This window comes from Pieris rapae, chromosome 22 (genome assembly GCF_905147795.1).
Source record: "Pieris rapae chromosome 22, ilPieRapa1.1, whole genome shotgun sequence".
NCBI lineage: Eukaryota > Metazoa > Arthropoda > Insecta > Lepidoptera > Pieridae > Pieris > Pieris rapae.
In genome coordinates, this window is record NC_059530.1 from 5,139,364 (window position 1) to 5,152,535 (window position 13,172).

The window sequence follows — 13,172 nt, forward strand, 5'->3', positions numbered from 1 at the left end:
TGTCGCCTGGCGCTATATCTGTTGAATAATTAGTTGGGTTCAAAAGTTTATTAATCATCTATTTATGGCATACGAAACGGCAGGCTGAAGTGGAAATAGAATGGATTATGTCAATAATGTTCTAATTCAAAATATCTTTATTCATATAGGTAAACAAGTACACTTATGAACGTCAAAAAAATTAAATTAATTGTAAATTTACATTTACTACCAGTTCGCAAGTCAAGGGCGTAGAGCGGGCAAGAAGAAGTGGCAATAAACTTTCCGCCACTCTTTTCAATCACCAAGTTTTTAATACAAATTGTTTGAACTGGAGCAAATCAATCCCAAGGATTAGGATCATTTAAGTATTCGTCACATTTATAAAAGGCTTTCTTAATTAATTTACTTTTAACAAGGGCGTTGAATTTATTTACTGATAGTTCCCTAATTTCGCTTGGGAGTTTGTTGTAAAAACGAATACAATTTCCATATAAGGAATGGTTTTTTTCTGGAGCCTGGTTGGTCGTACACTCAAATTAGTTCTATTTCGAGTATTATACTGGTGAAAGTCACCATTTGTTTTAAAATCGTTTAAATTTTTTGTACATACAACGAGGCTTCAAGAATATATTGACCGGATAATGTCATAATATTTAGTTCCTTAAACTTATTCCGTACCGACTCCCTCTAAGGAACACAACAAATACCCCGAACAGCCCGCTTCTGCAACACAAATATGGATTGAACCTTTGTAGCAGCACCCCACAGTAAAATACCGTACGACATAACGCTGTCTGTGCATTTTTACTTTGGTCTACATCAAGAGGTAGACCAAAGGGAAATGGATTGATGAAATAAAAAGACAAGGTGTTGAAAACTGGATAACCAAAGCAAAAGACAGACAGATGTGGAGCAAAATGGCGGAGGCCTTTACCCGTCCATAATAATTTATGATTTTTATGATTTTTTATATATTTATTACTTTTTTTAGACATTGCAATTACTAGTTATGATTGGAACGTAAATTTAAATAAATAGTAAAAGTTTATTTTTTAATGCATGCACAATGCACATATGTTGTAATTAGTGTTGCCCAAAATCGGTCTTGGTCTTGCAGTCTTGGTCTTGTTCTTGCATTTTTGCAAGACCAATACCAATACCAAGACCGCCTTATCGTAGCAAGACCAATACCAAGACTGAAGCCTGCAAGACTTGAGCAAGACAATACTTAAGCCTGCAATACTCTTGCGTCTTGCAGTTAGGACAAACTGAGATTTGGGCGTTATCAAATTTTCAACTTTATCACTAGAGAAATAAGGTTCAAGGTTGATTGGGAAAATGTGACGTTCTGCGAATAAACTGTTGGTCGGTCGGTGTATTATATACCTACATATTTGATAATTTACCGACAAAGACGCCGCGGTTTGCAACAAGTGTATCACAGCATTTGACACGCTGTCTCGATAGTGGGTGATTTAAACAAATTTGAAACGTGGAAAAACTCCAAATATGAGCGACGTCATATTGCTTTACGCATTTGGTTTTAAAATCACACATTTCCAAAAATCGAGATTTGCAGTGTCGGTTTATCAACTTCTATCGTATCTACTCTAGTAGCTAGTAACCTCCATAAAACAGCAGGCAACGTATAGTTCCAATAAAGGAACATAATAAACAATATTATTTGCATAATTATCTACACTTTATTTTTGCGTAGGCACAAAACTAAATCTGATTTTGATTCTGATACTTCAGTTTTTTAATCTTTCAAAGATTTATTCTATCTATCAAAGAATTCCGCATTTTTCTTTGTCGGTCTTCGGCTTGTGTGCTTATGAATATGAGTTTTTATTTCAATTTCAGTCATTTCCAATGGAGATTCGCTTCGAGTCTATCTTATTTATTATTCTCGCCCATTTACCTAGTAGCCCAGTCATATTAGGTAAGAAAAGGGGTCAACCTCGGAATGAAAGATAATAAGCTGCAAATTGGTATGAACCTTTGTTTTGTCATTCTAAATGTTGTCTCAAAAGTCACAATCGTTATCGTGTCCGCGTCTTAAGATATTCAAGGTCAAAGGTCACAAAAATCGGTTTTTCGCGAATATCTGGCTTCCTATCGGTTGAATGAGATTTGCATTTATTATAAAAGTTGTAGGCTATAAAATTCCCTACAACTTTCGTTTAAACTTTTTTTTCATACGACCAACCGTTTTGAAGTTCTGGTGTTATTTTGTGGGGTAATGCCGCCGACATTAGTTCGATATTTGTAGTACAAAAACGGGCTATAAGAGCGATCTGTGGGTTGTCCCCACGGGAGTCAGTCCGAAATAAGTTTAAGGAATTAAATATTTTAACTTTGGCAAGTCAATACATTTATGAGAATATTTTGTATGTGCGGAAAAATATAGATATCTTTAAAAAGAATAGTAGCTTCCATAATTATAGTACTCGTAATAAAGACAAAATTAGTGCACCTACCACAAGGCTGCATAAAACGAGTAATTCTTTCCAAGGCAATTGCATACGTTTTTTCAACAAAATCCCTAGTGAGATACAAATATTGTCAATCAATAAATTTAAATCGTACACTAAAGTAAAACTGCTTGCTAAGGCCTATTATAATATAAATGAATACTTAAACGATCATAGTGCTTGGATATAAATTGCTTCAGTATAAATAGGTAACGCGACAGAATCTCTCGGCTGCATTTTCAGACTATGGGGCGATCGTCGACATCTACGACTTTTTTTAAATGTAAAGTGGGAACAAACCGTGATTCATGTGGTATCAAATTATTTCAGTATAATTAGTATTATTACTATTTTCTTGTGTAGCCAAGTGCACATTTCAAGGATCGTCATGCTCACTCAAATGTCATTGCTTGTGGCGGCGTCCATGCGTCGGGTTGTCTCTCTCCCTAAAATATGGCGAGGGGGCCAATGGCTGGCCATGCGTCATACTCGTGAACGGGTGCTACTTGTGGTGACTGGTCGTACTTGAATTCGTGTTTGCGGTGATATTAGTTGTTTATACTACGTCTTTGCGTGTTGTTCTCACGAGTACGTAAGTGCGTGCTCCTATTTCACCATGCCTCCTGCTGATAGAGGTCAAATCTTTGTTTTTAATTTTTTTAATTTTTTATTTTTTATTCTTTATTACTCAATATGTCATATGGAACATGGTGTAGTGGTTGCAGCTCCTTACAAGCATTGTGTAAAAAAAAAACTTGGCGATTAAAAAGAGTGGCGGAGAGTTTATTGCCAGTTCTTCTCTTCCGTTCTACGCCCTTGATTTGAGAACTGGCAGTAAATGTAAAATTAAATTCATATAATATTTCTTTTTTTGACGTTCATAAGTGTACATTGTTACCTACATGAATAAATAAATTTTGAATTTGAATTTGAAGGTAGAGCGCGAAGAAAATAATGTAACATACATCATCGATGGTGGATTTCTTCTGCGTCGCGTCGTATGGAGCAAAGATGATACTTTCTCTATTATTTTAAATAAGTACATTAAATATTTACAAACACATTATGGCTCAGCAATTGTTGTTGTATTTGACGGATATTCGGACTATAGTAAAAATATTAAAGCACTGGAACAACGAAGAAGAACTGCTGCACTTTCAAAATCATATGAAGTTTGTTTTGACGAAACAATGGTTGTGCCAATCAGTCAAGAAATTTTTTTATCAAATCGGTCTAATAAAAAAAAATTTATCGACATGCTTGTTGAAAAATTTAAAACTGTTAATATCACAACAAAACAAGCCAGAGATGATGCTGATGTTCTCATCATTGACACAGCTATTGCCTTATCAGAACATCAAAAGACTGCTGTCATCATAGGAGAAGATATCGATTTGCTCGTTATTTTAATTGGACGTACTCAGTCACATCATCAGGAAATTTTTTTGAAAAAAGTTGGCAAAGGCAATGTCAAAACACAAATATATTCTACTTAAAGTTTTGACCAATATCCTCGTACTAAAAAGCACATTTTATTTTTACACGCATTCAGTGGCTGTGACACGACTTCTGCGCTATTTAAAAAAGGAAAAAAAAACTGTTACTAGAGCATTGGAAAAAATTCCTGATTTAGATAAACTGGTGGAAGTATTTCAATAAGAAAACTGCCCAAAACAAACATTATTAGAAAATGGAGTGCGCATCTTGTTGGCATTATATAATGCTCCAAAATCTGAGGACAACATTGATCATTTCCGCTACACGCAATTCATCAAATTTACAAAACTAAATAAACCTGTACAACTGTCAACACTTCCACCAACAAGTGTAGCAGCTCATCAACACATAAAACGTGTCTACTACCAGATTCAAACGTGGTTAGGGAAGGACTTAGAACCTCAAGAATGGGGCTGGATGCTAGAAAATGAAATCCTGGAGCCCATACGAACGTTATTACCTCCAGCACCAGCCGAACTACTAAACGTAATATTTTGCAATTGCAAAAATGGTTGTGGTTCCCGCTGTGGATGCAGAAAATTAGGGCTACAATGTTCTTTAGCTTGCGGCCAGTGCAACGGACAAGCTTGCCTCAACGCTTCACTGTATCCAAGTAATCCCGATGAAGAAAATACATATGATCCCGATATTCTGGAAGGTTTGGAGATGAACATGACAGATAATGAGGATGATGACAATGAATCGAACATTTTTGAGCGACAAGAAGAAGAAGAAGACGAAGAAGAAGAAGATAATTAGCTTCCATTTCCAATTTCATTACAATTAAAATCAACAAAGATACTTTTGATAAATGTATATTATGCCGTATTTAATAATAAATAAAAATATGTGTAAAATATATACTCTTACTATCATTTTAACTTAAAATAAAACTAAAATATATAATCCAGAATTAATAATATTTTATACTTAAATAGTTAAATATGAATAATTATATATAAATAATCAAGTTACTTACTTTAATTAAATATAAATAATTAATAGTTAGTACATAAATAATAGGCATTGTTTAATAATTATAATTTCCAAGTAAATAATTGACTTTATAACGTACTGATAACCATAACTCACGCTTGACCTTGCATTAGGCCGTATATGACTGTACGATGTGCACTTCGCGCTCTACCTTCAAAACGGTTGGTCGTATGAAAAAAAAGTTTAAACAAAAGTTGTAGGGAATTTTATAGCCTACAACTTTTATAAAAAATGCAAATCTCATTTAACCGATAGGAAGCCAGATATTCGCGAAAAACCGATTTTTGTGACCTTTGACCTTGAATATCTTGAGACGCGGACACGATAACGATTGTGACTTTTGAGACAACATTTAGAATAACAAAACAAAGGTTCATACCAATTTGCAGCTTATTATCTTTCATTCCGAGGTGAAAGCCCTAATATGACTGGGCTATAGCTAGATACTCTAAAGTCTTATTGCTTTCGGAGTGAATGTTTACAATTTGACATGAGTGACGAATAAATAGCAATAGGCTAATAGGTATTTACAAGTCTTGCGAGACTTGCGAGACTCTTGCTGCAAGATCAAGACCAAGACCAAGACTGAGAGCGCAATACCAATACCAAGATCAAGACCAGGTGTATTGACGCAAGACCAATACCAAGACTGGTCTAAGTCTCGTCTTGGTCTTGCATTTGGGCAACACTAGTTGTAATAAGTAATCTTATGTAATATATATTATTTAATAATGAAGCTGGACTTCTGTAATAAAATTATCCTACATTGGATTGCAGTATAGACGTATGATGTCTACGCACTCGCGAGCCCTCTGTTATAGCCCCTTGGGCAAACGGGCAAGAGGCTCACCCGATGTTAAGTGATACTGCCCATGGACACTGGGCAAAACATTTAATGCATATTCCTTTTTTACGTTCGTAAGTGTTCAGTGTGTTACCTATATTAGGTATAAATGATTTTAGACTTTGAATTTAAATAAGTAGTTATTCTGTATTATAACATACTACTTTTAGTAACTACTTACAAACTATGTATAGAATTTGAAACAAATTTTCCAAAAATCGTGAATATTAATAATCTAATTCTTTACTATTATATATTATAAAACAATCAACATTGTTTATTTTATTTATTATTTAATATAGTTTCTGGGTATATTGAACATTTTAGCGTATCAGAAATTGACATATAGAAGTTATTTTATATTTTATGCCAAATATTTTTTCGGTTTATTTCGGTTGAATGAAACTGTATCTATTTTTTTAATCTTAGAAGCGTGTATGTTATGACCTCATAAAATTTGGAGTTATCTGTAATTGCCTTTTAGTGTTTCAAGATCTGTGTTAGCGTTGTCTATGTTATTGTTATATTCGCGCGAAAACGTGTTTTGTTTAATTGACATTGGGTTTGATGGGGTCAAAAATTTACAGCGTGTTGTATACATGGCTCGCTAATGTCATAATTCAGATTTTTAATATTTAACGCGCCTAACTGGTGTTAAAAATAATATGACTAGATATGAATATATCCATATATGAATAGATCACGCTATTCAAAAATTAAGTTTTTTTTATAGAACAGGCAAACGGGCAGGAGGCACAGCTGATGTTAAGTGATACCGCCGCCCATGGACACTCTGGATGCTAGAGGGCTCGCGAGTGCGTTGCCAGCCTTTTAAGAATTATAATAATTATTTATTTTAAATAAGCAAGAATGGTTCATGTTCTTCACAGTACAACTAACTATGCAAAAAACGCAACAACCACTATTTAAGTCTAGACTTGTTTAAGCTATCGGAACCCATAAAAGGAGTAGTAAGAATATCAACAGCCCTAAACTTTATCTGCATAGTGAGCACACCCCACACACACACACCCATGTATATACATATATCATACCATCATACAACACACCCGATTTACGTATTACATAGTTAAATGTTTTTAATTATATATTTATTATAATTATTATAATTGTTTCCCTTCGTATATGTTTGAACATTTTTGTATATATTACTCCATCTTTGGCTATATGCTAAGTATCATATTTTTTTAATAATTATAAATTATGTTAGCTGTAGGATTGTAATAAATAAACGGAGTTCCAATTTGGGTCGTGGGATTTAATGCCTTTTTTATTGAAACCAAATTAAAATATCATATATTAATGTAGGCAACTTAATGATTATGAATGTCGGTAAAAATAATTATCTCTTATATTTATTTAAAAAAGCGTGTGGAATGGACGAGAACAATTGGTGATATCGTCACTCTTACACCAAGGTTTACATCTTTATTTTTGCACCTGATTATGCGCCTGGCATATAAGAGCAGTTATTTATTGCAATTAATTAAGAAAAAAGAAAATTAACGCTCCTAAAATTACATTTTCTCCCGATTCTAAAAGGGCGTAGAATGGTCGAGAAGAATGGTGATATTGTTTTTCTTTAAAACCCGAAATTTCTCGAAGCACCTGACTATGCTACTCATATATTAAACCAGTTATTTATTGTAATTAAATATATGAAAAACCGCTATTGTATATAAATTATAAACACGTGTAAATTGTGTCCGCTACTATCTTGTCTGCGTAGACAACTTCAATTTTAATGATAAACTCGTAACTGACATCTGGCGCCACTCGACGTGTTTGGGGATCGCCGATCGCTTGTGTATTTAGGTTATTGATTTAAAATAAATAAATCAGTGGCGCTACAACCTCTTTAGGTGGTATCAGATTTCTCAATCTGTTTCATGATCATTTTTAAATCTAATAGGCAAGTAGGTGATCAGCCTCCAGTGACACTCGTCGTCGACTTTTTGGGTCTAAGACATGTCGGTTTTCTCACGATGTTTTCCTTCATCGTTCGAGCAAATGTTAAATGCGCACATAGAAAGGAAGTCCATTGGTGCACAGCCCGGTATCGATCCTACGACCTCAGGTATAAGAGTCGCACGTTGAAGCCACTAGGCCAACACTACTCTGGTTATTGATTTATTTCAGGATAAATCGCGATGCCATTAATAATACTACTACTTCTCAGTATACTATACCACACTATATACCGTTATACAACGGTAACACTGAAAATGTTTATAAAATTAATAATGGCTTAATGTAGAAAGCTGCCAATACTTTTATTGTTTTTCGAAGTAATCTTCCGTCCTTTCTACACATTATCGCATTCGATGCCTACCATTGAGAGAAGCAGTAGGCCCATTCTTCCGTATTCTTCTATGGCATTTTTATATGGCTTCAGGTCTCGTAACGCGAATACTTCGAATTTTATCTCTAGTTCTTATGAATAAATGAAAGTGTGATAGACAGATAGGTCAGGATAGTATGGCAGATGACTCATTATCTCGACACCTGCCGTAGTAAAATATTCCATTCTCCGTTTTGCGGTGTGCGCTGAAGCATTGTCGCAGTGAAGGAGACTGCTGTCGATTTTTTTCCAAGATATCAGGCAAACAGCGATTGCCATAGTGGTCTGCAGTAACTGTACTTCCATCTTCAACCACAACTGTCGCGAAATAACCTTTCCGACCAAATCAAGCAATCATCTTTTTTCTTGACTTCTTCCTTTCTTTACCTTAATTGGCCGAACGGAAAGGAAACACCCACAGAGCTGCTGTTTCGGGTTCGTAGCAATATTTAGTTTTCATCACCTGTGACGATGTCAAATACAGCATTTGAGTCACCGCCGTTGAAGTTATAGTTATACAAGTTTGGCACGAGATAGGGCTTCATTGAGAAATGCTAATCGCAGCCTATTGTTGCAGCATTGTTTTTGAGTAAGCAAACAACAAAACATAATAAATCATTGACCGAAAATTTAAGTAAAAAAGTTAGGTTCATTTTTATGTATAACAGGAGTTTAAGATTTGCCGCCAATTCATAAAACAAATGACTTAAGAATACTACAATAAGTTCCTAAAGAGTTCTAAAATTTAAATTAAAAAAAAGTTTTCACGAGCAATGATTTTTACTGGCCACTTCTAAACATATTCATAACCCACGTTCTATATACAACATATAATGCTGCCTAATAGTGTAAGTGAGGTGTGAGTAAGGTGAATTTGGATTCATAGTGGTCACAATTTACGACAGTTTTTTTTTAACTGTCTCATCTCCCTGATGACATCATCACGAAGTACATACTTCTACTAAATTTATTAATTTATTGTTGGCCGAGATTTTTTAAGATAATATTTACATTTTTTGTATTTGGTACCTCATTATACAATAATTTTATTTATATATAGGTTCTAAATAATAAAAAAATGTGAACCGTCACGGGACGCCTGGCAGATGTGAAACATCGAAATTATTTTGTAATAGTAATATGCAGAAAAGAACAGACTGTGATATGAACTAAATATATCGTAATGATAAAAAAAAAAAATTACGATTTTTTTCCAGATAACGATGACTATTTGTTGAATAAACATTATTTTCATTAAATATTTTTAATGTAAAATTTACTACTGAATTTTGACTGTTGTATATCATATAGCGTGGCGACGCATCGCCACGGCATGCGTCGCCACGCCAGAAATCGGTTTTACGTGCGGCTATACCTAGATGTTTCACATAAAAAAAAGCCGTAACAATTAATTAAAAAGCCATAACGCGCTAGACCGTGGGGTCCTAGCGCGTTAAGGCTTTTTAGGGAATTATTAAAAAGGTTAGTCGACATCACAGGAGAACGAAGAGCTGGCAGCTACCTCGCACAAAGAATTAGTCTAGCTATTCAAAGGGGGAACGCTGCCAGTAGCTTCGGAACCTTGCCTAAAGGGACTCCTTTTAATAATATTTTTTAATAATTAAATTTTAAGGTTTGTTATTAGATATATTTTTATGTATTATGTTATTTGTTTTGAATTAATAAAATTTTTTTTTAAATAAAATTTGATTTCAAATAACCATGTCCCATGGGTAGTTTCAAGTTTAAAAGTAGGTATTGTTATAATCCGAAAAAATGATTACGGTGGAAGACAAACTTACTGCATTCAAGTGAAATATGTAAAGAATATACTCGTATATGTAGAGAAATATTGAAAATTCCATATACGTTAGACACAAACTAGACTTATCAATTTCTGTTATCTTAATAAGCCATTTAGCATTGTTCCAATTTACCGAAATATGATTTATTAAGCTGTATCATTGTTAGAAGTTCACTTAAGATATAAATTATTGAATGTATTAAATTAATTACTTTATCATAGACTATAAATAGCGTACGGACCGATTATGCGGTCATAAATGCTAAGTGATAATATAAAAAGTGTACCATGAAGAAAAATAATAGATAACATAAAAAACGGGTGTAGGCAGCTCGTCGATTCCATTGAAATATTTATTATTTGAGGTTCGTACGACGTAATAAATTCTACATAACACTTAAAATCTAAGTTTCCGCCACTTGTAGTGTGTGTAGAAGATGTGCATAAGATTGTGTGTGGAAAGAAAGAGTATTTAAAGTTTTAAATCAATAGTTTTTGAGAAAGATGAAAGGGCCTCTGAAAAAAGCATTGGGCGTGAAAGTGCGTTTTCTAGTGAAAATATACGTATAAAATATTAGTTAATATTTTTACTGAGGCTAGATTTATGCCAATGTGAATTCGCCGACTAGAATTAGCTGTGAATTTGGCGCCACCTAACCGATCGTCGTGAAGTTAAAAATATAGAGAACTAAAGCCATGAAAAATTAAAAATACTTTTATTTTGGAACATAAGATCATCAAGGTATCACTTATTCCACGTCATTAAATTTGAACCTGTAGGCATCCCTACTCATCGGCAAAGAAGACAGAGAGTGTAGGCCGAGAGAAAAGGCCTGCGTAAAAAAGAATGCCTCATAAAGAATAACTGACTGATGGTGTACACACATAAAAATAAAAAAATAAAAACTGAAAGCCTTATAGTTATATTTTACTACTCTCTGATGTTTTTGCAGTTACAGTATTAAATATGTTCTTGCGATTGATAAAACGTATACAGCTAAGTAAGTCTCTATAAATTATGGACACCAGCGAGTTGAAAAATCGCTTTTTAACAATACGAATATATACGAGTTAAATAAAATCAATAATTCACAAAGCAAAAAAAAATTTTTTTAGCAAACGTTAAAATATTTTTTAGGAAACCTGAATCCAGGTCCTCTGAGCATTTAAACCATACATCGCTAGCCGGACGTGCAAATAAAATCGTCAATCGCGGTTAGGAAAGAATTTAATGAATTTACTTAATTATAAGCAATACATCGCGTATTTTCTAGAATATGACAAGGCCAGCCATCACATATTTTGTTTCGTGCATCAATTAATATCAAACAAGGACGCATTAATTGCAACAAAGACGTAAATTGCTTAGCAACTGCCTGGCCTCTTGACTCTGATTTTGCTTATAAATAGAATAGATTTTCCTTATGTCTAGCACTTTAAATTCTTTTCTAAGACAAGGTTGAACCAGACAAAATTTTTTTTTAATTAATTATAAATTAAAAAAAAAAAAAAGTACTGATAACTAGATTACACACCTCGCCCTGAAATTTGTAGTTCGATTTAGTTAAATGAAATTTCATCATGCTTGTCGTGCCGATAATATACCTTATATAATTAAAAGTATTATCTTTATAAACGGTTTTAGAAGTCAAAATAACTGTTAAAAAATTCTAAGTCTTTTTTCTTGTACATTAAAGGAACGAGTATCAGTAATTTCAGTCTTATAGAGAGGTTTCTCTTAGTTTATTTATGGAGCAGTTACAAGGTAGTGCATAAATAACAGATTAGGTTTATAAAGCAAATTGCTGCGGCAAAAATCGGTCTGAAGATTTCCTGATTGGTTTATTAGTTACGTTGCTATTTTAAAAGATTCCTGGACCCGGGATAAAAGGTTTATTCTGGTCGTTTATTAAATAATCTGATCTGTACTTATAGGTAGATAGATCACCAACACTGGAACATTGATTCATAGACACAAGATAGGCAAACAACAAACACGGAAAGATTAAAAAACTAATGGAAAATATATCAGGCAAGGGAACACTAAAGAAAAAAGAACATTATCCAGGTCTAATGAGTTGACATGAGATGACAAGTTGGCGTGCACAGACGCCATAATTTTAATGTTATTAAACATTTATTCAAGCTATTCGGTCGGTGCCTAGGCGCACGGAAAGTTGTAATGTTGATTATTAAGATTAACCTGTATCACCTGCATCTATTCCTTACAGTGAGTGTAAGTTAAGTTTTAAGATCGATACGATCTACTTACTGCACTTTTGTAAAAAAAAATTATATAATTTTAAATCTTTACTTTTATCATTTTTACACGAACTTACATAGTTTATATTTTAATATTTGCAGATCAATCAAATTGTTTATTTTATGCAGCTTATATTTTTCTTATACACTATCTAATACAATATATAACACGACGTACAAAACTAAACTACCTTAATTTTCCTCACTAAGTGAATGTTATTCTTAGAGAAATATGGTCTTTGAAATAAAATTATTATTAACCTAATTTAAATACATTTAGTTGCATAATGGATTCTCCTAATCCTTAAGAATCTTACTGTCGATTGGTGAATATATTATATTATCAAGATATCATAATATGGAACATGATGTAATGGTTGCAGCTCCTTACAAACGTTGTGTAAAAGAAAAAAAACTTGGCGATCAAAAAGAGTGGCGGAGAGTTTATTGCCAGTTCTTCTCTTCCGTTCGACGCCCTTGATTTGAGGACTGGCAGTAAATTTAAAAATAGAAGCATTCAATGTATATTTCTCTTTGATGTTCATGAGTGTACATTATGTTACCTAAATTAATTTTTTTTTTTATTTATTTAATAATATATAGGGATGAGAAATATAGATAATAAAACAGTGGCGCTGCAACCTTTTTAAGTGTGGGCCACAGAGTTATAAATATGTTTCATGATCATTTGTCAATTTAATAGGCAAGTGATCTCTTGTGCCAGACACAAGCGGTCGACTTTTTGGGTCTAAGACAAGCCGGTTTCCTCGCGATGTTTTCCTCTACCGTTCGAGCGAATGTTAAATGCGCACAGAAAGAAAGTACATTGATGCAAAACCGGGGAAGATCCTATTACCTCTGGGATTAAAGTACCACGCAGAAGTCAATACAAGAGATATAAAATTAATACTTCAAAACGCGATCCCTCATAGCAAATTAGTTAATATATTT